This window comes from Eschscholzia californica, unplaced genomic scaffold (assembly GCF_041429995.1).
Source record: "Eschscholzia californica isolate CP2 unplaced genomic scaffold, dmEscCali1.0.p SCAF_6, whole genome shotgun sequence".
Lineage (NCBI taxonomy): Eukaryota > Viridiplantae > Streptophyta > Magnoliopsida > Ranunculales > Papaveraceae > Eschscholzia > Eschscholzia californica.
Genome location: NW_028238483.1, coordinates 17,722,827 through 17,735,264, shown reverse-complemented (window position 1 = coordinate 17,735,264; position 12,438 = coordinate 17,722,827). Strand labels below are relative to the sequence as shown.

Sequence of the window (12,438 nt, the reverse complement as noted above, 5' to 3'; positions counted from 1 at the left end):
CACCTAGTTTAGGGTTTTGATGACGTTTCTGTTATGCATAATTATTAGATGATTATTTCGACAACTTAGGTGCTTAGAAATATTTCAATTTCTTTTCGAGTCTTTCGTTACTTATACTTCGATAGTCTCGATCCATTATATTTAGATTAGGTTCTTTAATATTGGATACTTGATAGTTGATAAATAATAGTTAGAGTCTTTAAGAATTGATTTTTCGTTTAGTTACCAAAAAGGTAATAGATTTAAATCGATGTTTATGCATGATTAAAATAGATTCAAAACCCTAGACTTCTCCTCCATTCATTCGTTCGCCGTTATTACTTATCTACGTTATTTTAACACTTATTAAATCTGCAAATATCAAAATCGAATTCAAAAACCAAGTTAGTTGTAGGTCTTAGAGTGAGTTTGACTTAGTCTCCGCGGATCGACTCCGGTCTTACTGGGTTTACTACTTGACACCCATATACTTGCGGGTGGTGACCTATTTAGGAAACTTTCTAGGCCCATCACTATTTCCCTCGAACTAGTAGAATAGATTAAAGAAGACCAAGAACTCCAATCATCGCTCCTCTACTTGGGACACTGAACGGTGTATTTAATCTTCCTCCTTGAAAGCTTGCTAGCACTCCAATAGTGGTTTGATAATAAGAAGACCTTCTTCATGCTTGACTAGAAGATAACTTGGGAATTAGCTCACTTTCTCCTTTCTACTTGATGTGGTAGAGCAAGAAAGCTTAAGGAGAAAATCCACACCTTAATCTCTGCCCTAAGATTGTTTATATAGAACCCTAATGAGAATACACCTCCTTAAAGGTTTCCTAAAACACCCTTTAGAATAAGATTTAGGGAAATTATCAAAAATAGCAACTAGTTGATATTTTCTCAATTCCCTAAGGAGATGACGTCCAAACCCAGCCAAAATTGTCATATTTAATGTTCATAACATAAGGAAACGTCCTTCCAAAAATCAGCCAAATCCGAGCTCTAAAAGTGCCCGAATCGGTTTAGGCCCAAAACCCTTATTTCGGGCCTTTTTGCTATCTTTTGCCCAAATTCTATTTAGGCATGTGAGATATGTTTATGGGACATTCTCAATGCTATATCACACTCCCACTAGTCATATCATCCGATTAAATACCAATTCTTATGTGTAACCCGATGTAGGATTCGATCGAAGTTAGCCGCGAATTACTTCGTAATTTGACGATCGTAGTTGGTTCCTAGCATAAACTCTACGACCTCAAAATCAATCAGACTTGATGATCTTCTTCATCAATTGTCCTAGCCGACAAATTGCTCGCATTGCAATCTTGGTCGAAGGACATCTCCTTCAATATTTTTGGCTACATTATCACCAAAGATAATTAAAAAAATATTTAAGTTTGGCCCATCATTTAAGAGATGATCTCCTAACTATTCCACCATCTTTAAAGATCAAATCAACAAAGACTTTCAATCGGTATTTCTTGCACCAACTATAATAATCCAAGAAGTGATATTTGTAACATTACCATTCGGTGGAGTAACATTTTCGGCAGCTGCCGAGACAAATATACCTTTCTGGGTGGTACCGAAAGCACATATTGTTATGATATCATTAGAATAAGGTACTTGAATATCCTCAGCAGAGAAAGAAATTATGTCAACATTGTCTTCTACTGCATGTCGAATGCTTTGAGGATGTCGCAGTCAGCGCAATAAGGAATTATAAAGTTACATACACAAATAAAGTCATGTTTATTTTTTCTACCAATAAATGAGATAGTTAATATGATATTTGATATGTGATATGTGATATATGATATATGATATATGATACACTTTATATATATATATACAAAATTAAATTTTGACATTCGAATATCAAATGATAACAATGTGGCCCAATCTTTCAGGCTAAGTCGTTAAAATATTGAGACTTAAAGCAATAAAATTGATAGTAAATGTAGTCCTTTAGATGAGAAACCAGCAGCAACCGGTGTTGGTTTAACTCCAAATTTTGTTTGGTAAAAAAATCACTCTGCCACGTGAACTATATGACTTGACAATATAATCACAAACTAAATAGCTAGATGATTCACTAACCGCCAATCTAGGAAGTAAATGTACGTGGACTATGTGACTTGTTTTTTTTATGAAGGACTTGCTTAAACTATAACAATCCAAGAAGTGATATTTGTAACATTACCATTCGGTGGCATAACATTTCCGGCAGCAGCCGAGACAAATACACCTTTCTGCGTGGCACTGAAAGCACATATGGCTATAATATCATTGGAATCAGGTACTGGAATACCCCCAACGAAGAATTAAATTATGTCAACATTGTCTTCTACCGCCTTGTCAAATGCTTTGAGGATGTCGCAGTCAACGCAATCAAGAAAGGGAGAAGACCAACAAATCTTATAAACAACAAATAGATATCCTACTTTTATAAAGTTACATACACAAATAAAGTCATGTTTATTCTTTCTACTATTAAATGAGATGGTTAATATAATATGTGATATGTGATATATGATATATGACCTATAATTTATATATATATATATATAATATATATAATTTGACTTTCGAATATCAAATGGTAACGATGTCGGGCCCAATCTTTCACGCTAAGTCGTTAAAATATTGAGACTTAGAGCAATAGCGTTGATAGTACATTTAGTCATCTACATGAGAAACCAGCAATAACCGGTGTTGGTTTAACTCCAAGCTTTGTTCGGTAAAAAAACCATTTTGCCACGTGGACTATATGACTTGGCAATATAATCACGAACTAAATAACTAGATGATTCACTAACCGCTAATTTAGGAAGTAAATGCACGTGAACTATATGACTTGCATAGACCATAATAATCCAAGAAGCAATATCTGTAACAACACTATATGATGGAGTAGCATTTCTTGCGACTGCGGAGACAAATATACCTTTTTGAGTGGCACCGAAAGCACATATTGCTATGATATCATCAGAATAAGGTACTGGAATACCCCCTTAGATAGAATTAAGTTATGTCAACATTGTCTTCTACCTCCTTTTCGGATTCTTTGAGGATCTCGCAGTCAACACAATTAAGAAAGGGAGAAGACCAACATATCTTATAAACAACAAATAGAAACCCTCATTTTATAAAGTTACATACACAAATAGAGTCATGTTTATTCTTTCTACCAATAAATGAGATGGTTAATATGATATGTGATATGTAATATATGACTTACAATATATATATATATATATATATATATATATATATATATATATATATACAAAATTAAATTTTGACTTTCGAATATCAAAGTACTAGAAAACATAACAACCACAATAGACGTTAAAACTTAAATTTAAGTTTTTGTTCAACTCCTTCGCATATATCATCTAACGTGATATCTAACTTTGACTTACTTTTCTTCGAAATAACATCGAACAACCAGAGAAATTTCTCACATTCTAAACATTTCAAAAATGGAATGCCATCGTTGGGAACTTTCTGTGAAATCAACAACTTCATCTTACCTTTACATCCGTTTTTCTCACATGGATATAAATTCCAAGGACAATTCTTGAGAAAGTGGTTTTGTTCTCCACAACCATGACAACCACTTTGAAATATCGTTTTTTTTTACGAAGACGATGAAGTAACTTTTTTACGTTCATTCTTGAACCACCAAAATCCACCGCATTTGGGAAATTGAAAAGTAAGAAATTTTTCACCAAATGAATTAGGTTTACCGGAACCATCATTTTCCTAATTCCATTACAATTGCCGTTTGTGCATCTTGAATACATTCATGAACAATCTAGCACCGAATGTCTGTGTTGATCTCAAAGTTGACAAATAACCTAAACATAGTGAATATTGAAAAATCAGTAATTATATAAATCAATCCAAAGAACTAGTGTAAAAAAACTACCTCTTGTTGTGATCTTGCATTTTAATACACATTTGATGAACTTGAAGAAGCCATTAAATAAATAAAGTAAAACTTGTTGATGGAAGGGGTGAAGTTTGTAGGTTTTCAAACTTAGGTTTAAATAGAAAAAAATTGCATAAAGAGGAGCAAAAACGGTGAAAAGGTGGGGATTTTAGTATGTGTATTAAGATAAGGTTAGGGATTTAGTAAGAGGCCAAGTCTGTTTAGAAAAGGTGGGGGTTTCAGTAAGTGTATTATGAAAAGCTGAGAGTTTTAGTAAGTGTATTATGAAAAGGTGGAGATTTTAGTAAGAGGGCAAGAAAGTAATATTGAAAAATGATAAGTTAAATTTGACGGAAATTTCAAAAGGTCGGTGTTACGGGGAAATAAAGAAATTTTCCGGGGTTTGAAGTTTTGGGTGGAAACAAAAAAAAATAGATTTTTTTATTTCCCCCAAACAACTAAATCTTTTTCAGCTTCTTCTTCCTTTCACCTATCACCACCGTCTCCGGCGACTTCCACCATCTCCGGCGACATTTTTTTTCTCCTACTCTCCATCTCCGGCGAAGGGGAGGAGCCCCTTAGGCGGAGCTCGTCTGGTTGCAAGTTGGTGAAGGTGCTGGTACCGGAGCATTAGCAATCTCTGGTGCCGGAGAGGGCGATCGCGATAACGAAACTGGGGAAGGTGCTGGAGTTGGAGATTGCCCAAACAACTCAATTGGAAGAAGAACATCATCAACAGTAAAAACACATAAAGGTGTACTATCAATTACAGTACCAGAAACCCTAGATGTATCAAAACCAGTGTCTAATGTAACTGAATCTCCAGCAACTTTAACCTTTAATTCATACTTACCACCTCCACCACCATTAGAAGCTAAAGTAGAAATCAAATCTTTACTAATTTTCAATGTTCCAATTGGATTACACCCAGATATAGCATGAAACTTTAAAATCTTAATAACTCCTTCATCATTTATTAATTTACTCAGATCTAGTAAACCAGGAGATTCAAAAGCTTCATCTTTAAGTGCAAATAAAGTTAACCCTTTATTAATGGCGGATTCATAAATCTTCAAAATCCCAGAACCAGTAATCAATGAAGAAGAAGTTTTACACCCAGATCTGTCAATTAAATCAGTTATATTGAGAGTTGAAACAGAGGGTGTCAGAGCTATTAAAATTCCGGGAGCCATAATCGGAGAAGTAATTTCTAAAACAGACATAGTATAAGGAATTTGTTTAATACTTTTAGTAAATGAAGAATCACGTTTAGATCCAGGAGAAGCTGATCCAAAACGAACTTTACCATCTTTAAAATATGTAATATTAATAAACCCTAGATTACCTTGAGCATTACCAGTAGTTTGATAAAGGGTAGTGATGATGTCTCCGGCCGTCCAAGGCAATACCCAGCAGGCGACTTTCTGCCGGCGACGTTAAGGTGCGTTTGGTTTCACTTTTTTTGTTTTCCACCGTCTTCCCCGGAAACATTTCTGCTTTCCCCAAATGTGAAAGGTGAGGGTTTCAATAATTATTAATCAGTAATGTTTATTATGAAAACGTTCAGTAATTGTCCCTTGAATTCACCAAAAATCTTACCACCAACACTACCATTATAATATCCAATCCCTTTGAACAATTCCAGGAAGAAATCGTGTTCGCATAATTCCGACAAAAACATCTCTATTGCTCTCTGTAGGGTTTAGTCGTAGTGAGTCATGATTTTTGTTGACTGATTCTTTGATGTTCTTGCATCTTTTGGTTTATGGCAGAAAGATACGAAGATATTGTTTTAGGGTTAACGCTGGAAAGATAACACTACTCCACATGTTAAAAGATAAGCTTGATTTCCTAATTCTTTTGTATTTGAGGAATTTTAAATTTAAGTTTTAAATTCTTCATTAATTGTTTGTTTTGGGAACCTTTATTAAGGCATTCGGGCAATATCAACCTACTCAGTATCCAACATCAGAGGAATTGGGTATTGGTAAAGTTAGGTTTAAAGCTTTTAATTAATTTGGGTGGTCATTCGCTTGCTTGTAGAGTTTGGAAAGATTACTATGCCAAGGTAACAAATTAATCTATTTTTGATATCTAAGTTTGAAGTTTAACTCTGTTCATGGTCTAGGGTTTCAACTATGTTGAATATATGCATGCTGAGGATTTAAGATCTATCTATTTAAGGAAAAATGTCACCGGTGGAATTACCGACCGAACTCCGGCTAGTGACTTTATGTCTAAGAAGAGAAAAAGAAGTGGGTGATGAACACCCTAGATTTTGGACATTGCCTCTAAGCATACTTGGTCAACTTGTTTTGATCAAGTTCTGGATAAAAACTACATTGCCTTTAATGAGTTTGGTCATTGCCTATAAAATTTCTCAATTGTATAAATCACTTGTTAATTTGAATGTCACATCAAGACTTTCGGACAATTTATAATGATTTACCATAAGTAAGAGTTCCCCTACGAAGAAATTTTTCTGGGTCTGCGACTGGCTTTGAGCATTCTCATGACAACCTCAACGACTATAACTTCTGTTATAGTTACTCCTATTCTTACTGAATTACTCATCGAGTTTGTTGTTATGGTGATGTATTTGCAATGTCGAAGTTGATATTTTAGGTAACCAACCAAGTGCTTCATTAAGTGGATTTGTCTGCTATACTGGTTCAGAGGATTAAGATTTGTTGATTATAGTGATTTGTATGGTCTTTGCAGGTTGTTCTTATTCTGATCACTCTTGGCCTACCACTTAATACGTATGCGGAGTCAGTTGTTAGGGTAATGCCACCAGTTATGCCTTTTGTCGTGGTTTGTACTTCATTGTGTATAAGAAGCCCCCCGCAATAAATCGAAGTTAGATTTTCTTCACCGAGAGTCTCCAGTTGGTTCCGTTCAGTTTCTTTTACAGTAGTAGTTCTTGACTTGGGTCATTCAAATAGTTGGTATTTCTCGTCGACATCGCCCACACTATAAGCTTCTCAGATCTCTCATGGACATCAGAGTCCATATTATAAGCTTGTCAGGTCTCTCATGGACATCAGAGCCCATATTATAAGCTTTCGGGTCTCTCATAAGTTTACGTGTTCTTGTCATTACCAGTAACGCAGTAACTGCCCAACCGATCTGAATAATACAATCTCTTATATGTCAGGCAAGAAGAAGTTTGCAAGACAATTTCTCTATGTACCGGAACGCAAAGTTCCACACTTGCCAGTTTTCTCGCCTCGCAGTTTCTAGGTCTTAGCCAAGCTATTCCACCTGCGTGTTCAGTTGTTGCCACGAGTGTAGCTATAATGGGTCCTTCTCTTGCTTTATTCTACGGAGTGAACAAAATTAGAGACCTACCAAAGATTCTTCTGTCATAGGAAAATAGTTGCTATTGAAGAATTGACAAATTAAATTTTTTATTCCCTCTGAGCATTTCCAAGATCATAGAAGATCATAGCTCAGCTGTCTGAATTCCGAACTGACCAGTATCTGTATTTGGCCGAAAAAAAGGTGGTCTAGCAAATCTTGAAGTAGACGAAAAAGTTAGGCCCAAATTATTTTATAGGGTCACTAAGTTCATCGACCTAAACCAAAATACTTCATTTTTTTTTCACAACCACTTTCACCATCGACCCACCTTCACAGATCACCACCACCATTTTCATCTTCATGTTCTGCACCATCAACCCCCTCAATCTTCTTCGCCGTTAACCACCTCCATCTTATTTACCATCTTTCTCTCTTCATCTTTTATCCATTCGAATAAAACTTTATCTAAAAAAGTAATGACATCACCCATCATTTCAGAAAAGAATGAAGAAAGCAACCAAAAGCTAAGTAAAATTGAGCTATCAGTTTGGAACCTAAGATTTGGCCATCAATCATTTCTCTTACCTTTATGGTTAAATTCACAAGACAATTCAACATTTACCAAATTCTAGAAGTGTTGACAGAGTTTCTTGAGTTCTATAACATATAATGGAAAGCTATGTTTCATTTGTTACTTCAACGTCTAATTCGTACAATTCATATGGAAAAAGACTATAATTACCACATAGATGAATCAACTTTGAGGGGGCTAACTCTCGTGTGCCTCCCTCATTTCGAATCACTGATTGGAAATTTATGTTTGAATTTCCTGCTGACGTATTTCCCCGAAGTCCCGCGGCCATGACAGAATTTGACAGTTTTTGCTTGGATGATTGGTTTGACAATTCTTCTACATCATTATTTCTGGGTTCAGATTCCTGGAAGTACTTATGCGCATCAAACGATCGATCTCTGGAAGGAGCTGATTCACGGTAGTCGAAACCAGTTCCCCCATTCATTGGAGCAAATGCTGCAGATGGACGCTCGTAAAATGTGTCAAGAGTTGCACCCAATAAAATAATGAAATATATAGCATAATAATGTAAAAAATGACACTTTTGTATGTGCCTTAAATGTCCTCTCATTCAATAGATTTCGAACAGAAATGAAATAACAGAATACCAATTTAAAGATATCATTATCAGTGTTATAGGTATTTGTCCACTATATCCTAGAGTATGTCCTGATAAGGGTAAACAATCGTTCGATCGTGGCTAAAACACAAAAGTTTGATTATGACAAGGATTGTGAATTCATTTGGAAGTTTACATTTTAAAAGGATTGCGAATACATTAAACTTCACCGTATCACACGATAAATGAGAATGTACGTTAAACTAAACGTATCACACAACAAATATATCTGTGCAAGCACAGTTCCACATCTTGGTTTAACGTTGTAAGGAAGTGCACAATGATCTATAGAAAATCACTCCAAGGAATCAACGAATGTTCGCATTTATGAAATCACATAAAGAAACATGATTACTAAAAAATAATGACTGGTACCAACTCAGTGAGTGATTTCTCTCGTAAAATATCAATACCACATTTTCATATCAGGCCGGCATATACATTCAAGCACGACATATTTCCGGAAATTGTGATGGCAGAAGGCCCTTGTTTTTAGCTGATAAACAACCATTACCTTTTCCAAATGGTAAAAACCTTTTAATTTTAACCTGAACTGAAGTTCATTCACCAAAAAAGGAGCTTGTATACATGTCCATATTGGTAAAGAAGAGAGATAAATGAATAGAGAAGTAACCAACCAGCCCCCTCACTTCCTCAGGTGCTAACCAAGTAACAAACCACATCCCAAATTCCAACTTACTCATTCCTTGTTCCTCAATTTTTCTTTTACAAGAAAAGACTCTACTCAATTCAAGAGGCCAGATTCCTTGTTCATCAAACTGATTAAAATTCGGGGCAAAACAAAGATTATGAAATTGGGGAATCCATGTTATAAGGGAACATGAACTTTGATCTTTGGGGCATAAAGAATAATCTCCGGGGAATAAATTCTCTAGAGAATCCATGTTTTTCTGCACATTCTTCGGAGAATGTTATTTTTTAACCTAAAAATTAACTTGATCAAACATTGCCCCCTAATCTTCATCTTCTCTATCACCATCACCACCACAACTTCCCACTACCACTATTTTGACTACCATTGCCTCCTCTTCTCTCCTTTCTTCTCCTCTCTCAGGTATTGTTACCCTCTCTCTCGGTCTCTCCATCTCTCTCGTTATCTCTTTCTATTGTTCTCCCTATCTATGTCTCTCGATCTTTCATTATTTCTCTCTCAACCTTTCATTGTTTCTTCATCGGTCTCTCATTGGTTTTTCCTTTCTCTCACACACAGACATTGTTCTGGCGAAGGGAAGCTTTCCCTTTTCCAGAACCAGACCTCGAGGAGGGTTTTTGGCGAAACCCTTCGAGTATTTCGTGGTCATGAAACATTTCGTGGACACAAAACGTTTTGTGACCCCGACCATTTCGTGGCTGCAAAACACTTCGTGGCTACAAAACGTTTCGTGGCTGCAAAACATTTCGTGGCTGCAAAACGTTTCGTGACCACAAAACATTTCGTGGCCACGACCTCTGTGATCTCCACAAAGAGATCTATACATACTGTAAGAGAGAGGACGAGATACAGGTTTCGAGAAAATGAGATAAAGACTGCGAGACAAACAAAAAGAAAAACGAATCTACAAAGAGATATGTCTACAACGAGAGAGATGAAAGAAAGTGATTCACAATGAAAGAGAGAGAGAGAGATCTAGAATGAGAACGACAAAGAGATAGTCAGTGAGAGTGAAGAGATGGTGAGAGAGAGGGAAGATGAAGATTAGGGGGCAATGTACGATAAAGTCAATTTTTGGATTAAAAGAAGAATATGCCCTCTAAATCAAAAAAATTTTGATTAATTCTTTATTCCCCGGAAAATTTTCTTTATTCCGCAAAGTCGCGACCTAAATAAAGTAAATAATGTAATAAATTTGTCGGGCTTTAGGCCTCTTTCATGTTGTTGGGCTTTAGGCCTCTTTCATTAATGGTTTAAATTAGGCGGTTATCGTGCTTATCACATCTTCATGATGTATCAATGCGTTGTAACGACTAACATAGATCATAGTCGATTTCCCACAAAAAAACTAGGACTAAAATAGCATGTTATTGATTGTAGTATCCAAATGACTTACGAAACTTGAACTTGAAAAAACTTACAACCAAGTCAATGATTTAAATGGGTGTAAGGTTGTCTGAGTTCGGTTATGTTAATCTAAATTAAAGTTTAGATCTTTTTGTACGTGATAGCCAATGACCCACTATTTTCTTATTTTGGTTGCATGTCCTATTGGATTCACTAGACTACGGTGTCCTGAAGTCTCAACAATCTGATATGCACAATAAAATGGTCATAGTTAGCGATTATCTCGAAACATAAAGTCATAATGGTTACTCAACTAAGGTGTCGTTTGGCAACAAAAAGTAAAAGTACTTTACTTGTAGTAGAAGTTCTTTTACTTTTAAAAAGTCAAAAATGTTTTAAAGTTAGTTTGGCAAAACACTTGCTTATAAGTCAAAGAGTCAAAAAAGTTAGTTTGGCAATAACATTTATATTTTTTTACGTAATTTCCTCACAACATACTTTATTCTTCTTATCGCTTATATAAAAGTCAATTTCTTATAAATAATGAAAACGAAACATAATGGTAGATAATAAAATAGAGATAGATTTTTTTTCTATAAACAATGACGTATTTAAAAAATAAATGAGGAACAAACAACTCTTTTTACAAACAACAATATGTTATTAGTTACTCTATCTACATCTACTACTACTACATCTACTACATCTACTACATCTACTACATCTACCAATACCAAAAGAATATGAAATGAATATGAAGTGATGCTATAGTAGTAAATTACTACTACTAGAAGTCCAAAATCCATTTTTCGTAGAAGAATACCCATCATCATTCAGTAAACAAAAGCTTTCCATGGAAGAACACCTATCATCATTCAGTAAACAAAAGCATGAGAAAATATGTAATATTTAGTTCAGTTAGTGAAAATGGTGAAAACGGGAAACGACTAAAGTGGGTTTCAAAAGGAATAGTAGCTGAGAGAATTCTGAAATTGATTTCCACTGCTACTTCAAGTCCAATTTCTCAGTATGTTCCATCTTCTACCGTATTTTGCATTCCATCGATCCTCTAACTAAATTCGTAAATTTTAATTTCAAAGAAGAAAAATTCGCATACACACTAACCTTCTGTAACCCAACATCATCAACATAATTAGCTACCAAAGATTCAAGATGTCACAAGTTATCTAGAGTATTCTCAAGAGCATCAAGCTCATTAAAAAACTAATCTAGATTCACAACAAGAACAACATCAGGAAGAAGAATCTCAACAACAATGATGATCAAGCAAAACCTCAACAACAAAAAACATAAGAAAAGAATTCAGAAATCAATGTTTCTAACCAGTAAATAGAATATAACTTTCAGAACTTGATATAGCGAGAGAAATTGAGAGGTAGATGTAACCAATAAATACAAAATAACTTTCACAACTTGATATAGAAAGAGAAAACGAGAGATGGAGAGAGACTTACTTGTAGTTTTTTGAAAATTTGGAGATGGTTATCAACTTTTTTTGAAGAAGAATAGAGGAAGCCAATCTGGAGTTCATGAGAAAAACCCTTAGATTTTTTTTGTGAGGAAGAAAAAGAAAAATTGGGTGAACCTAAACTAACTTGTCCCTCCAAAATGCCAGACGTTTTTCCCTCCAATTCCCGCGAATTTTTTTGCCGCTCCCTCCGTATTAAATGACTTCATCTTGAAGTCAAAAGTTAAAAAAAAAGTTAACTTAAAAAAAAAAAATAGTTTTCGACTTAAGTGAAGTTGATTTTCTTTGTCATGCCAATTAACTTTTCTACTTTTCTTCTTAAATAAGTAAAAAAAGTAACTTATTTTAATGTTGTCAAATAACACCTAAGTTGCCTCAATCATAGATTGACTATTGTAATAAATTTTCCATTCAAACCATCTGAACACTTCTCCACTCCAATTTAACCTTAGTTTTGTTTAAATTGAGTAATTGCTTCATATCCTATTATATGGTTCAACGTATATAT

General features: G+C 34.9%; 1 pseudogene; it reads right to left on the bottom strand.

Annotated features, from left to right (window-relative positions):
* Nucleotides 1-4,503: 4,503 nt before the first annotated feature.
* Nucleotides 4,504-8,247, bottom strand: LOC147532106 (fasciclin-like arabinogalactan protein 8 pseudogene; annotated as a pseudogene).
* Nucleotides 8,248-12,438: the final 4,191 nt, after the last annotated feature.